Source organism: Scatophagus argus, chromosome 16 (assembly GCF_020382885.2).
Source record: "Scatophagus argus isolate fScaArg1 chromosome 16, fScaArg1.pri, whole genome shotgun sequence".
Classification (NCBI taxonomy): Eukaryota; Metazoa; Chordata; class Actinopteri; family Scatophagidae; genus Scatophagus; species Scatophagus argus.
The window spans coordinates 1357015-1373489 of record NC_058508.1 but is presented as its reverse complement, the minus strand read 5'-3'; the positions used below and the strand labels follow the sequence as shown (position 1 = coordinate 1373489).

Sequence of the window (16475 nt, the reverse complement as noted above, 5' to 3'; positions counted from 1 at the left end):
CAACAACAGTTCTTGTAGCGAGTTATCGGCCTCAAACAAAAGATTTTGTTCGCTTCCAAATACACTGACAAAGATGTGAAATACAATACAAGCACAGTTCAAGACATTTTTCTCCACACAATATATCAGGGTCTTGGCCGCAAGCATGATGACATATGTCGAGAGCTGAAACCCCTGCTCTCAGACAGCAACGCGTCTGATGAGACAATCCTAAAACAAATGATGAAGATAACAAACACTGAGAACAAGAGACAAAGACGTCTGGGGACAGCTGTGCGTCAGAAATATGTAAATATACATAGCACACAACTTGAAGCCGCCGCAGCACAAGACAAGAGAACCAAAGTTGATGTGGAACCAGTCCCTGCCACGGGACAAGCAGTGACTGGGCCTCCCTCACAGTCCCAACTGAGCCCACCCCACACTGCTGAGTGTGACATGTGTGACTCTAACATCAAAAAGACTCAGTGAGCTGTAATGAAACAAAAGCAGAAAGACACCTATGAGCAAACATTTGCCCAATCCCCTCTTTCCATGCCCACACAAATGAGTAGGCGTCTGGCCAAGTTCATAGGAGCCAAAGCCCTTGTGCAGTGTAACTTAAACGGCTTGATAGTCAAAGCATTGCTGGACACGGGAGTTCAAGTGAGCATGATTGAGTGAAGCTGGAAAGAGTAATACTACCAGACACACCAGTCAGACCGCTCAGTGAAATATTTGATGACAAGGAAGAGCTAGAGGTCCAGGCTGTGAATGGAGACATTCTTCCTTTTGATGGCTGGGTCCTCATCACAGTCAGCTTGAGTGGAAATGGCAGCTTCAGTGAACCCATAACAGTACCTTTCCTTGTCTGCAGTGTTCCACTTGGCCAGCCACTACTTGGATTCAATGTGCTGGAGGAAGTGGTCCGAAGTCGACCAGCAGAACTCGTCTCAGCTTTTATCACTCTCCTTGCTGATGCAATGTCAATGCCTACTGAGAAAGCTGAGTCACTAGAGACCTTTATTCAAGCTGGCAAAACATCTGCGCATCATGGACGGCTGCGGACTGGCACTCATGATACGATTATTCCAGCTGGACAAGTAGCTTGGATAAAATGCCAGGTTCCATCTGCTATCGATCGACCTGATCTTCTTTTATTTGAACCTAATGAAGATGATGCGCACTTGTCAGAGTTAATGGTAGGAGAGGGCCTACTGAAAGTGCAGAGTTCAAAGAGACCCTATGTTACTATCCCAGTAAAGAATAGCGCAAAACATTCAGTCACTATACCAAGAAAGACAGCCCTAGGTAGTGTTCAGACTGTGGCAAAGGTGATTCAAAAAGACCCACTGGAGGGATCCAAGACAAGAACAGCGGTCAGTAACGCTCCAGTAACAACCACTACAACCAGTCCAGTCTTGTGGCAGCCTCCAGACTCTATGCACAGTAAGTGCTAAACTGTTACCGGTAATGAAAGTTTGGAAATGCATTCAAATCAATTTAAATGGATAATTATTTAGCATGGATTTTGTATTTAGTATTGATGTAAACATGTATTCTGTATATGGAGATTTAGTTTCTAATGGGTATTTGTTTGACATGGAAATTGAAATACATATGTTACATGACATTAGACATAAAGTATACATTGCATGTAAAGATGATTCTTAAAGGGAAAATGTACCTATTCAGGGAAATGTTTAATAAAATAACTGCAGAGAGCGCAAATACGCTGCTGCCCTGCCTCATCTTTATTCTCCTGAATTTCAGGATATTTATCTGTTCTTATGGTGCCGTCTCGGCGGTACCCGCTACATATAGCCCATTTTTACAAGCAGTTTGTCTCAAAGAGCTTTACATAACATCATAGCAACATCCTCTGCCCTTCGACCCTCACATCAACGAAGGAAAAACTCCCAGATAAACCTTTAACAAGGAAAAATGGAAGAAACCCCAGGATGAACAATAGAGGAGGGATCCCTCACCCAGGGCGGGTGGTGGATGTTGTGCAGGCAGGAAAGCAGTTAACAACATGAGATATGGGATAGATGGGGAATGGTCAGTGTAAATGGGTTTAAAGTTAAAGACTTGTGGCCTAAATATTGAGATAAAAGAGAGTAAAATAATTAAGCTTTCTTATGTGCTCCCTTTGGTGACCAGGACACCAACAAGAGCCTGGAGTAGCTGTCACTGTAGCGACGGCGCACAGGGAAAAAGCCTGGAGGTGTGCAGCAAGGATGCTTTTATTACCTGGATGACTTGACTAAAAGGGAATGGGGACCCCCAGTGGCTCTCACCCAACTTAAACTAAACCTCACACCTAGGTATGGAGAGTGAGGTTTTGGCACTCATTCAAAGAAAGGGAAAAAAAGAAATCTTCAGTCTTGTGGGGGTCTCTCTATCATGAATCTCAGCACATGGCATGAGATCCCAACATTCACTATAAATTTAAAAGGCCCCGCCGTGAGGACTGAGACGGCTTACGGCCATACCACCCTGAACACGCCCGATCTCGTCCGATCTCGGAAGCTAAGCAGGGTCGGGCCTGGTTAGTACTTGGATGGGAGACCGCCTGGGAATACCAGGTGCCGTAAGCTTTTTCACTCCCCTTAGCAACCAGGAAAGGGCTCTCTTGGTACCTCAGTGGAGATCCATCCCTGATGAAATGAGCAGCTTTGAATCATAAGCAGCTTTGAATCATAACCAGCTACGATGGCAAGCGTGGAATGTCGCCTAGATCCAGTTTTCTCCAGAACTACTGCTTCGTTTCAATGTTTCATATTCGTGAGACTGTATGCTACTTATCCAGTACACTTGAGAAGAGAATATTGTATGTTCATTCCATATTCACTGTAATCCGAAGATTTATTTCATCAGCAGCATAGCGATGCCACGGCGTCTTTAAAAGGCCCCGCCATGAGGACTGAGACGGCTTACGGCCATACCACCCTGAACACGCCCGATCTCGTCCGATCTCGGAAGCTAAGCAGGGTCGGGCCTGGTTAGTACTTGGATGGGAGACCGCCTGGGAATACCAGGTGCCGTAAGCTTTTTCACTCCCCTTAGCAACCAGGAAAGGGCTCTCTTGGTACCTCAGTGGAGATCCATCCCTGATGAAATGAGCAGCTTTGAATCATAAGCAGCTTTGAATCATAACCAGCTGCGATGGCAAGCGTGGAATGTCGCCTAGATCCAGTTTTCTCCAGAACTACTGCTTCGTTTCAATGTTTCATATTCGTGAGACTGTATGCTACTTATCCAGTACACTTGAGAAGAGAATATTGTATGTTCATTCCATATTCACTGTAATCCGAAGATTTATTTCATCTCCAGCATAGCGATGCCACGGCGTCTTTAAAAGGCCCCGCCGTGAGGACTGAGACGGCTTACGGCCATACCACCCTGAACACGCCCGATCTCGTCCGATCTCGGAAGCTAAGCAGGGTCGGGCCTGGTTAGTACTTGGATGGGAGACCGCCTGGGAATACCAGGTGCCGTAAGCTTTTTCACTCCCCTTAGCAACCAGGAAAGGGCTCTCTTGGTACCTCAGTGGAGATCCATCCCTGATGAAATGAGCAGCTTTGAATCATAAGCAGCTTTGAATCATAACCAGCTACGATGGCAAGCGTGGAATGTCGCCTAGATCCAGTTTTCTCCAGAACTACTGCTTCGTTTCAATGTTTCATATTCGTGAGACTGTATGCTACTTATCCAGTACACTTGAGAAGAGAATATTGTATGTTCATTCCATATTCACTGTAATCCGAAGATTTATTTCATCTCCAGCATAGCGATGCCACGGCGTCTTTAAAAGGCCCCGCCGTGAGGACTGAGACGGCTTACGGCCATACCACCCTGAACACGCCCGATCTCGTCCGATCTCGGAAGCTAAGCAGGGTCGGGCCTGGTTAGTACTTGGATGGGAGACCGCCTGGGAATACCAGGTGCCGTAAGCTTTTTCACTCCCCTTAGCAACCAGGAAAGGGCTCTCTTGGTACCTCAGTGGAGATCCATCCCTGATGAAATGAGCAGCTTTGAATCATAACCAGCTGCGATGGCAAGCGTGGAATGTCGCCTAGATCCAGTTTTCTCCAGAACTACTGCTTCGTTTCAATGTTTCATATTCGTGAGACTGTATGCTACTTATCTAGTACACTTGAGAAGAGAATATTGTATGTTCATTCCATATTCACTGTAATCCGAAGATTTATTTCATCTGCAGCATAGCGATGCCACGGCGTCTTTAAAAGGCCCCGCCGTGAGGACTGAGACGGCTTACGGCCATACCACCCTGAACACGCCCGATCTCGTCCGATCTCGGAAGCTAAGCAGGGTCGGGCCTGGTTAGTACTTGGATGGGAGACCGCCTGGGAATACCAGGTGCCGTAAGCTTTTTCACTCCCCTTAGCAACCAGGAAAGGGCTCTCTTGGTACCTCAGTGGAGATCCATCCCTGATGAAATGAGCAGCTTTGAATCATAAGCAGCTTTGAATCATAACCAGCTGCGATGGCAAGCGTGGAATGTCGCCTAGTTCCAGTTTTCTCCAGAACTACTGCTTCGTTTCAATGTTTCATATTCGTGAGACTGTATGCTACTTATCTAGTACACTTGAGAAGAGAATATTGTATGTTCATTCCATATTCACTGTAATCCGAAGATTTATTTCATCTGCAGCATAGCGATGCCACGGCGTCTTTAAAAGGCCCCGCCGTGAGGACTGAGACGGCTTACGGCCATACCACCCTGAACACGCCCGATCTCGTCCGATCTCGGAAGCTAAGCAGGGTCGGGCCTGGTTAGTACTTGGATGGGAGACCGCCTGGGAATACCAGGTGCCGTAAGCTTTTTCACTCCCCTTAGCAACCAGGAAAGGGCTCTCTTGGTACCTCAGTGGAGATCCATCCCTGATGAAATGAGCAGCTTTGAATCATAACCAGCTGCGATGGCAAGCGTGGAATGTCGCCTAGATCCAGTTTTCTCCAGAACTACTGCTTCGTTTCAATGTTTCATATTCGTGAGACTGTATGCTACTTATCTAGTACACTTGAGAAGAGAATATTGTATGTTCATTCCATATTCACTGTAATCCGAAGATTTATTTCATCTGCAGCATAGCGATGCCACGGCGTCTTTAAAAGGCCCCGCCGTAAGGACTGAGACGGCTTACGGCCATACCACCCTGAACACGCATGTCTGTCAGGTGGTACGGAAGGAGGAGAGAGCGGGTGTTTTGTTTCTTGAGACTTGGACAGAGAGGAGTTCTTTTTTCGGGGTTTTTTTGAGTTAAACTATTCATTATTTTATTTTCTTTTTTTCCCCCGTTATTAAATAGTGTGTTTTTTTTCGCTCCCCGCGGTCCTGTGGACTGTCGGGGAGTTGTTTTTTGTTTGCTATCGCTTCTGTTTCGTTCCTGTTTTTTCTTTTTGTAAATACGCAGCAGGATGGACATCACCGGTAACAGACCCAGGAACGAACAAAAGACCATGACACAGGACAACGGACAAAACAACGGCAGGAACACAGCCGAATATGATGAAAGCAATCGGGTAAGTGCATATTGCGGAGATGAGATGGCGGGGAGGGAGACAGACAGCCAGCAAAATGGAGGTAAGTCAGAAGCATATAATAAAAAAATGCAGGAGACGGGATATGCAAGGGAACTGACGGTAACAGTAGAATTAAAAGGAGAAGAAGTAGTCACACCGGTCGAGTTAATTCGATTCACGCGTCTAATGTGTGGCAGTATTAATGCGTGCAGAAATACTGGACCGAATAAATATGAAATAACAATGGGAAGTTCAGCCGGAAAAAATAAACTTTTAGATGGCTACAAGATCGGCAACACAATGGTGCAGGGAAAAGAAATAGCAAATGATGAGCTAGTAGTCTCATTCCTGGGCTTGCCGGCATATGTGACTGACGCGGAGATTCTAGAAAAACTAGAGTCATGGAAAGTGGCAGCGGTATCCCAAATAAGGCGACGTATGTGGCCAGGAACTAAGGTGGCGGATGGGACACGTTTTGTTAAAGTCAAATTTAATGATGCGGTTCAATCTCTGCCTTATTCGGCAAAATTTAACACAGCGGCGGGACCAGAGTATTTTAGAGTGATTCACGACCGACAGGTCCGTGTTTGTAGGATATGTGTGCAGCCGGGACACATCGTGAGAGACTGCCCGGAATTCTTCTGCAATAAATGCGGGGTGCAGGGGCATTATGCCAGAGAATGCACAAAAACAATTCCAAGGTGCAAAATATGTTTTAACAAAATGGAAAAATGCATATGTAGAGAAGAGAGTGAGGCGGAGGATGGGACTGAACTTACCGAAGAGGAGCAGGCAGAATCCAGCATGGAAGAGGAAGAGGCGACTCGGGAGGGAAAGGCTCAGAGCAGTGCCGCTGTGCCGAGGTTACAGGCAGATGAGACCGAGACTATTGTGTCGGGTGGCAAAGAGGAGCTGAAGGCAGGTGGAAAACATCGCGTTCTCCCAGCGGAGGAGGGAGCTCCTGAGATGGGCTCTGCTCCCGAGCGGGCGGGGGGGGCTCGTGCAGAGGGCCCTGCCCTGGACTCCACATCAAAAGGTGCGCCTGGAATAGGTAGCACAGGGGTCAGGATGCCGGCAGCCGTGGATGGGGGGGCTGTGGACCCTGCCCGGAGACTGACGAGGGATGAGAAAGACTCGCATGTTAGGTGTAGCATGGTTAGCATGGCACCTGAATCAATTTCTCAAGCCGAAAGCGGCATGTCAGATGACGGCTTTATAAAACCCACCTGCCGCTCCAGTGCATCCCTGCTCGCTGATAAACTGAGGAAAAAGGAGAGCGTGCCTGGGCCCTCCTTCCCAAGTCGCAAGCAAATCTCCTCTGACTCGGACCTGGAGAGAGATGTGGCACAAAAATTGCAAAATAAAAAGAAATCACGGGACAATAAATCGGAGAGAATAATGAGAAGAAAGAAATAATTAAAGGCAAACGAATAAAGCTATGAGATTTAGCCCACTCTCCATTTTGATGATTTTTATTACCTCTCTAAATATAAGAGGAATAAAAACTATAGAAAAAATGAAAGACATATTAAATAACACGCACGCAGATATTTATTGCTTGCAAGAAGTGCGATGGAATGACGAACTTTTTAAAGAAATTAAGAAATACTGGAAAGGGAATATTTTTTATGCCCCGGGACCCTCGCTAAAAGCAGGTGTGGCAACTTTATGTAAACCGGACCTCCCCCACGATGTGTCCTGTGTGCACACAGATGAAGAAGGAAGGTTGGTGGCGGTAGACTTAAGGGGAGATGGGGAGGAAATAAGAATTGTGAATGTTTATGGCAGCAATAACGAAACGGAAAGGAAGGATTTTATAAAGAGAAAATTAAACAAATGGATAAATGACAAATGCGTGGTGATAGGTGATTTTAATATTATCCAAACAAGGAATGATACTTCAAGGAAAGGCGTGCTAAAAAATGACGTGAGTAGACAGGAACTTTTTCGTTTAATGTCCGCACATAACCTTATAGACATCTGGAGGATGTTAAATCCCGAGGTCAGGGAGTATTCCAGGAGACAGTTGGTCGGGGATGAGCTGAAGCAATCCCGCATCGACCTGGCCCTATTATCTCCCCCGATAATTCACCTTCTTAATTCGGCACAATATATGCAAAACAGATGGAGCGACCACTCGTCCCTGTACTTAAGGATCGGAATGGCAGGTAGGCCCAGGAATGGGGGATTATGGATCTTTAACAACAGCATTTTGAATGATGAAAATTTCGTTAGCAAAGTTAAGCATTTCTTGGGAAACATACAGGAGGAAATGATTGGGAATGATAACATACCGAAATGGTGGGAGGGAGTTAAGGAAAAAATTAAAAAAATGTCAATAAAACACTGTAAAAGGAAAAAGTGGGAAGAAAAACAAGAAGAGGAGGAATTATTAAAAATTATCCAAGGGGAACAAGAAAAAATAGAAAAAGATCCAAAAAGAGACAAAACGCTATTTTTAGTTGCGCAAACTAAATTACATAATATAACGATAAATAAATGCAGGGGAGCAGCAGTAAGGGCAAAAGCAGAATACCTAGTAGAGGGAGAAAAATCAACAGCCTTTTTTCTGAGCTTGGAAAAGCATAAGCAGCAAAAAACATATATAAAGGAACTAGTCAATAAAGAGGGGAAAATTGTAAATAAAATTGAAGATGTGCTTCAAACAGCACAAGATTTTTATAAAGATCTATTCACCAGCCAAAATATAAATGAAAAGCAAATGGCAGAAAACATAGCCTGCCTAAATAGAAAATTGAATATAACAGACAAGGAAATGTGTGACTCAGAGCTTACCTTGCAACAAGTAATGACAGCCATAGAGGGTCTAAGCAATAACAAAAGCCCAGGATGGGACGGCCTGACGGCTGAATTTTACAAGGCCTTCAAAGCTCAATTGACTCCCATACTGCTGCAAATATACAGGGAAATAGAAAAAAAAGGGAAAGCAACAAAAAAATTTTCTAAAGGTATTATAACGATAATTTTCAAAAAAGGTGAAAAGAAAAACTTAGGGAATTATAGACCAATTAGTTTATTAAACGCCGACTATAAAATCCTAGCAAAAACGCTAGCAAACAGACTTAAGCAGGTGATAGAAGAGGTGGTGGGTCCCAGTCAGGCGTATGGCGTGCCGGGCAGAGACATTGCTGACTCTGTCCTGACTGTCAAATGCCTAATAAAACACATGTGCACAACCGGTGGTTTTCTGTTAAGCATTGATTTTGAAAAGGCTTTTGACCGCGTTGAACACACTTTTTGTCATGCCTGGTGGTTTTTGGTTATGCTTTGTCTCTTGATTTCAGTCCATGTGCCATGTTTCATGTTTGTCTTGTCATGTGTTTCCATGTATTATGTTCAAGGTTTTAGTCATGTCCTGTTTTATTTTGAAAAGCGTCACTTCCCCTGTGTGTCCTGTTTTCTTGTAGCTTTGCTTTTAGTTTTCCTGATTACTTTCTCCCTCCTGATGTGTGTCACCTGTGTCTCGTTGTCATGTCTATTTAGTCCTTGTCTTCCCAGTCACCTTTGTCTGAGCGTCTGCAGTTTTCCCCTCATGCCATGCCAGGATCTGCATTTTTTCCCCCATGCCATGCCAGGAACGTTATGTTGGTTTTGCCTTGCCTTGCCTTGCCATGCCATGCCTTGTTTTTGCCACAGTAAGTGAGTTTTTTGTTTAGCTTAGTTTAATTAAAGACTTTTGCTTGGATCTGCCTGCCTGCTCCTTTTTGACTCTGCATCGGGGTTCAGTAAATTTCTGCGTCAGCAACGCCGACCAATTCGTGACACTTTTTTATGGCGAGTCATGGAAAAGTTAGGGTTCGGAGAGCGGTATATTAAATGGATCAAGATTTTGTACGGCGGAGCCACAAGCTGTGTCAAACTAAACGGCACATGCACTGGTGTGTTCCCGCTGGGCAGGTCCATCCGACAGGGATGCCCGCTGTCTGCCATGCTCTTCTCACTAGTCACGGAGCCTCTGGCTGCAGCGATCAAAATCGACAAGGGCATCCGGGGTGTAAGGGTGGGTGATGCTGTGCACTGTAAGATAATTCAGTACGCGGATGACACAAATGTCACAGTGGTGGATAAGGATAGTGTTAATTTGGTGATGGGGAAAATAAAATCGTATTGCGAGGCATCGGGTGCAAGAATGAACACAAACAAGACACAAATAATGAGGTGTGGGGTGGAGCAAAACACGTTGAACCAATGGGGATTTCAAGACACGGGTGATATGATTAAAATTTTGGGTGTGTGGATGGGTAAGAATGAGAGGAAAGCAAATGAAAAGAATTGGGAGGGAATACAAAGAAAAATGGAAAATATAATAAACATGTGGAAGCAAAGACAGATAGGGATAAAAGGGAAAGTTATTGTAGTTAACTCTCTAGTTTTTTCATTGGTTAACCATGTGCTGGCTGTCTGTCCCCTATCTCCGCAGCATGAAAATAGCATTAATTCAATCATCGGAAGCTTCCTGTGGGGAACAAAAATGAACCAGGTGGCTCACAATGTCATGATTCAGCCGGAGGACAAAGGCGGTCTGAGATTAGTTAGTATGGAATGCAGGAAAAAATGCCCTTAGAATAAAGTTAATAAAGAAAATCATTGCATCAGACAACAGGGCTTTATGGAAACATCTACTGATCAAGGACCTGCATCTCGGGCCGCCTTTAGGCCTCTGGGCGCTCTGTCAGGGGCGCTCTCGCTTGAGCTCAGGGGTGGCACCCCCCCTGGCGGAAGAAAGTCTGGACAGCGTGGGCCAAATTGAGACCTCTGCTAGAAGCAAAGGTAGACAACGTCCTCCAAGCTAAGGCGCAACCCCTCTTTAATAACCCAGATGTTACCTGGGGAGGGAGAGAGGTGGTCTGCGCCACAATGGAGAAAGCTGATCTGATCAGGCTGGGGGACGTTGTCGGTCAATCCGGTGACCTCAAAGCAGAGGTGATACTGGACATCCTAAAAACAAAAAAGATAAAGCACAGGAAAAATGTAATTCAGGATATATGTGAGAAACTGGCTGTCTCCATCCCTCAGCGGTGGCTAAACCTGTTGAGCGAACAGAGGCAGGGGGGGAAAACTAACGAGGATGTGTGTGAGTTTTCTCTATTACAGACGAACAAAAATCTGGGGGACACACAGACGAGAACCCTCTATTGGGCGTACGTCCAGGGCAAGCACCGAGCACCAGCAGCCAACCGGGCGTGGGAGATGGACTTCCCCAATCTGAAGGGAGACCGTATATGGACCACCCTGAGAAGGAGCATAGCCCCTGGCAACGTACATAACACAGACTTCCGTTCAAGACGCAGGAAGACACATCCCGGGATCATACTACACCAGATTAATAAGGAGATTTTCGCCAGGGGCTGTGCTGTCTGCGGAGCACAAGAGGAGAGCATAACACACATGTTCCTGGACTGTCCGGCACTCACCCCCTTCCTGGAAAGACTGAGAGCCCTGCTCGGAAGGACCACAGATGCAGTGTGGGACAAACAGGAGGAATGGAGGCTTTTCCTCCTTTTCGGAGACACATCTAGGCAAAAGGCCAATGATATAATAAATTTGATGGGACAATTCGCAAAGCATGCCATATACAACTCAAGAAACATAAAACTCAAAGAAAAAAGGACAATAAACATATGGGATTTCTTCACAACAACTCTAAAACAATACATAAGAGCATTGGTGGGAAGGAAAGTGGCTTTTTTGGCAAGAATTTTGAAGGGTCACAGTTTATTTTATATAGAGAATGAAATAGTGTACTTTAATTTTTGAATGTTTTCGCTGTTAGACTACTGAATTTATCGTTTTGTGATTTGTGGCCAATTTTGTGTTGTACTCGAACAAATGTTTCTTTGAGTTAGTTTTTAATTTGTAAATATTTTAAATGAATATTTTTCATAAATAAAAGATAAAAAAAAAAACACGCCCGATCTCGTCCGATCTCGGAAGCTAAGCAGGGTCGGGCCTGGTTAGTACTTGGATGGGAGACCGCCTGGGAATACCAGGTGCCGTAAGCTTTTTCACTCCCCTTAGCAACCAGGAAAGGGCTCTCTTGGTACCTCAGTGGAGATCCATCCCTGATGAAATGAGCAGCTTTGAATCATAAGCAGCTTTGAATCATAACCAGCTGCGATGGCAAGCGTGGAATGTCGCCTAGATCCAGTTTTCTCCAGAACTACTGCTTCGTTTCAATGTTTCATATTCGTGAGACTGTATGCTACTTATCTAGTACACTTGAGAAGAGAATATTGTATGTTCATTCCATATTCACTGTAATCCGAAGATTTATTTCATCTGCAGCATAGCGATGCCACGGCGTCTTTAAAAGGCCCCGCCGTGAGGACTGAGACGGCTTACGGCCATACCACCCTGAACACGCCCGATCTCGAGCTTTTTCACTCCACTTAGCAACCACGAAAGGGCTCTCTTGGTACCTCAGTGGAGATCCATCCCTGATGAAATGAGCAGCTTTGAATCATAACCAGCTGCGATGGCAAGCGTGGAATGTCTCCTAGATCCAGTTTCTCCAGAACTACTGCTTCGTTTCAATGTTTCATATTCGTGAGACTGTATGCTACTTATCCAGTACACTTGAGAAGAGAATATTGTATGTTCATTTCATATTCACTGTAATCCGAAGATTTATTTCATCTCCAGAATAGCGATGCCGCGGCGTCTTTAAAAGGCCCCGCCGTGAGGATCAAGGTGGGTTACTGAAGTTGGTATAGGGCAGGGACTGGCAAGTAATTTAGGTCGTGGGCCAGAATTCCTTGCCACTAGGTGGAGGACCAGAACCCAGCTGTTGTACAGTGTGTAGAGAGAACTGGACCCAAAAGCAAGACCTGGAAAACAGTTGTAAGTGGCTTTATTTTCTTGAAACAACAGAGAAAGGACGTCTTCGGTGATTCTGAGGCCTCAGGAAATGCAGGGCAGGCAGACAGACAGACAGGCAGACAGAGCAAGGCTGGAAGCAGGTGGCAGGCAGAAGTGGCTGACTCACAGGAGACCCGCAGGCAATGATCTGCAGTGGAAAAGACAAATGTAACCTATATATTACTTAATTTATGGTTCAGCTGAATACTAAACAACAGCTGAATACTAAACAACAGCATTCGGTTATTGGGACAGTGTCAGAAATCCAGATTCGGCTCTAGGAGAGGAGAATAAAATAAAAGGATTCAGTTTTTTATGTGAGTGGTACCATATATTGTGAAAGACAACAAAAAACATAGACAATTACATTGAATCAGATAGACAACCAATGTGCGCACAACAAAATGTACAATTTCCACACAATATAAAATACATCCTGCAAACCCTTCCAAAGGAAGGATACAATGCTTTGTCTGTATCCCGGAAGCACGACACAGTTCAATGACCCAAAAATGTGTGAGGGTTCTGCTTGAGAATGTCCAGGCGTATTGAGGGATTGAGGAGTGTAAGCGTAGTGGCCGTGTTTGGAAGTTGCAGAGGGGGGGAAAGAAATGAGAAGTTGGGGCTGCTGCACAAGGGAACCTCCTGCCAGCCCAAAGTGCAGTAAGGTCGATTCAGCTGAGTCCTGGGAGAATCTTCAGGCTTATCCCATTGAACTCTCTGATTCGTAGCTCGCCATCAAAACCTGGCTAATTTGCAGTTTAACAACATTCAAGCTTCGTACAAACGCTCTCGACGGCTTCGGTGGCCGGCTCCTCCAGCAACACGCCACAAGTGTGCTTCTCTTGTACTTACCGGTCGCTAGTCACTTATGCCCACTCAATTGGCCACGCTAGGTCACATGACCGTAGCAACGTGATGACGTCAGCCGCAAAATGGATTCACGATATCAGAATAGAGTAGGGGGAAACTAATATGTGGGTTTTTTCACCCGGGTTACACAAGTCTTTAGCAAAACATCACACAGGGGAAAAAAAGCTAACAATAACTAGCTAGTTAGCCATAGGCACAATGAAAAAGAGAGAGACCAGAGGATGAACAATGCAAAGTGTTGTGCGTATACTCAATCCTAACTAGGTTAGTACCAGAAGGTAGACCGAACGATCTGGCAGAGAGTAGACTGCAGAGCCAGGGTATTTGTACAGCTGGAGATGATTAGTGGATGGATCTCAGGTGAGCAGGCAGATTGGCAGCAGGAGTTGATTGGCAGCAGGACTGATGAGCCACACCCAGAACACAGACACAGAGAGACACAAGCAAGGAACCACAAGAAACAAAGGGGAGGGAGAAAACAGCACACATGAGGGGGGAAGGAAAGGCACAGACCATAACATCTATGGCCTATTTACACACTGCGGTAGGAACCCCCAAAGCTTCACTCGCAAAAACAAGGCCTACATGGAGAATGGTCATTATAAAAAAAAAGGTATACAAAAAATAGAACTAATCACAATAAATAAAGCATGTGGCATGTGCACAAACGCATCAGTATGGGTCAAGAACTTATCAGAAAGAATTCTCTCCCAGTCTGAGAAGGATGTCCTGGCGAAAGGCTTGAACTTGAAAAAGCTCTACCTGTGCCCTAACACAAATGTTGCAGAGTTTTCTGAAACATAGATTCAGCTCAAAATGATTGCCAGCGACAGCATATTAAGGATCATGCATGTTTATTTTTTGTACAAAAGCCATTCAGTTTTTTAATGTGCATCACTCTATACAACAGACTTCAAAGAGACCTTATTAAATGATGAATTGTGCATAGGGCAACACTGCCGACAGCTGTAGAAATGAGAGGCTAACACTGATAGAAAACTGATAGAAAACAACACTTTGTGTATATCTATTGCTGCCGGTCTCATTTTTTGAGTATGCCCAAGTTTGGCCAACCTGATTCAGAACGTTCTGTACCCACCCCTGTGGCACAGCCAGAGGGCCTTGTGTCAGAATCAGAATACCCTTAATTTTTTTCACTTTATTATGGCTTTTTTTTTTTTTTTTTTTTTTTTTAAATGTGCTTGTAGGATAGTAAAATGGTCAGTTCTTTGAGTAGGTCGGGGTTGGCTGAATGGTTCCACAACTCATTTTGACCCTGCCTTTGCCCATATATTGAATGTCTTAATTTTAAATTTGAAAACTTCAGGGTTTTTTCTCAGTTTTCAGTTTTACAGCTTTGTTTAATGTCTCGTATGCGGATCACTGTGTTTTCTTGTCTTTTTTTTTTTTTGTTTGTTTTGCATGCTGTCAATCTTGTTTTTCATCAACATCCCTCCCCATTTCTTTTGCTTCATTACGTCACTTCCTGATGCAGGCTCTTACAAACATGAAACTAATCTTTATTTTATGCCGCATGTGCAAATTCCAGTCTTTTGATAGCAGTCCTGTGTTAATAGTCTGTGTTTAAAACTCGGGGGGTGATCCGCTTCCCACTTCCTCTCCCAGAGCCGCTGAAGCAGCACGGGTCATGTGACAGGGTTAACACAGAGGAGACACAGGGGATCCATTTTCTATACTGCTGATCCATCAGGGGTGACACACAAAAACAGACAATGTAGAGTAGCCAGTTAACCTAATGTGCATGTTTTTGGTATTGTGGGAGGAAGCCGGAGAATACGCAGAAAACCCACGCAGGCACAGGGAGAACATGCAAACTCCACATAGAAGGGCCCAGACCGGGATTCGAACCTGGAACCCTCTCACTATGAGGCTATGAGGCAGTGCTAACCACTGCACCACCGTCCCGCCCTGTACACAAAAACGGTCATTTTTGCTTGCAAATATAGGCCTGCTTCCGTGATTTATTAATCATGGTTAACAAATTTTAATATTTATTTTATGTAATCAACAACAAATTGTTATACTTTGCTAGATCATAAAACAAATGTTTACATGCTTTCTTTAGCTTACTTATTCACCTCATGAAGGTTTATAAACTGAAATAAACATTTTTTTTTTGCAATGATATAAAGTCAGCTCCAAGAAAATGGGTCACTGGAATGAGCTGGAATTATTCCATCATTACTTATACTTGCTCCAAAATATTAAGGCACTCAAAACAACTGAGCTATTACAACAACAATTCATTTCTGAGTGAGGTTTTTTCATGAGTCCAACTGTTTTTCCAAGCTGAAGTTATGTTACTTCTTTTATCAAGATATACTGTTAGGTTTTATAGTGAAACAGGTCAGGAAAAGGAGTAAATTACTTCCGTCTTGGAAGAGAACACATAAAAATGCTAAAACTTTCTTTTCATTCAGAGACCATATTTGTTAAAAAGTGAGCACCAGCAGAAAAATAGTCACAAATAACTATTAAAATTTGTAATTACTTAATGATTACTTAAAATCCCTACACAGCCTTTTTACTGCCCTTTTTTAAAGCCTCTAATCACTTTTGCTTTTCAAGAATGAGTGACTGGGACCTTGCTGTGGAGGCATCATTAAATGAGAGTTGCTTTCCTTTGCAACAAGTCATTTTCTTTTGGTTGGATATTGCGACTTGTGCAAGACAGGGATTGGCAGAAACTCATCCAAGTCATGAGAGAAAGACACCTCAGGATTGAAGGTTCTCGGTTCTGTTCTGTTCTCGGCAGTGTCTGCATGTATTACCTTCAGCATTTTGCATGTAATGGTGCAGTGTGGTTGGCCCATGGATTTCTCTGATATATATGGACATTTTATAGAAGACCGAAATATACTGTACTTCATCAGACTGCTCACTTTCAACAGTTTCAGGGTGGTACCATTGGTATGCAGGGTCTGTGATAGCAATTTGGAAAAAAAAGCTGTTTGTGTAAATAGGAAGAAAGTAAGTAAATATGATGCCATGGGTTTTAAAAAAACATTTTAAAAACTTTTATTCATTATGCCAACATGAGTGAAGCATAAAGCAATGTAAAGTCATAAGCAGAGAGCACACTTCATCATTTTAGGTCTTGTCCATTCATTTAGACAAGCCTGTTTTATCTGATAGGATTATTGTTCTGCAATCAGTCTCAGAAACTGTAACAG

At 44.1% G+C, this 16475-nt stretch overlaps 6 non-coding genes across 6 annotated transcripts; all 6 read left to right on the top strand.

The window, feature by feature from the left end:
* The first annotated feature begins 2460 nt into the window (after positions 1-2460).
* LOC124074039 lies at positions 2461-2579 on the top strand. Its single transcript, XR_006845761.1, has one exon. It is a non-coding gene; the product is annotated as a 5S ribosomal RNA (ribosomal RNA).
* Positions 2580-2913: 334 nt separating this feature from the next.
* LOC124074069 lies at positions 2914-3032 on the top strand. The gene has a single exon (XR_006845787.1). It is a non-coding gene; the product is annotated as a 5S ribosomal RNA (ribosomal RNA).
* Positions 3033-3366: 334 nt separating this feature from the next.
* On the top strand, positions 3367-3485 carry LOC124074068. The gene has a single exon (XR_006845786.1). It is a non-coding gene; the product is annotated as a 5S ribosomal RNA (ribosomal RNA).
* A 334-nt stretch (positions 3486-3819) lies between these two features.
* On the top strand, positions 3820-3938 carry LOC124074057. The gene has a single exon (XR_006845775.1). It is a non-coding gene; the product is annotated as a 5S ribosomal RNA (ribosomal RNA).
* Positions 3939-4255: 317 nt separating this feature from the next.
* LOC124074047 lies at positions 4256-4374 on the top strand. The gene has a single exon (XR_006845766.1). It is a non-coding gene; the product is annotated as a 5S ribosomal RNA (ribosomal RNA).
* Positions 4375-4708: 334 nt separating this feature from the next.
* On the top strand, positions 4709-4827 carry LOC124074038. Its single transcript, XR_006845760.1, has one exon. It is a non-coding gene; the product is annotated as a 5S ribosomal RNA (ribosomal RNA).
* Positions 4828-16475: the final 11648 nt, after the last annotated feature.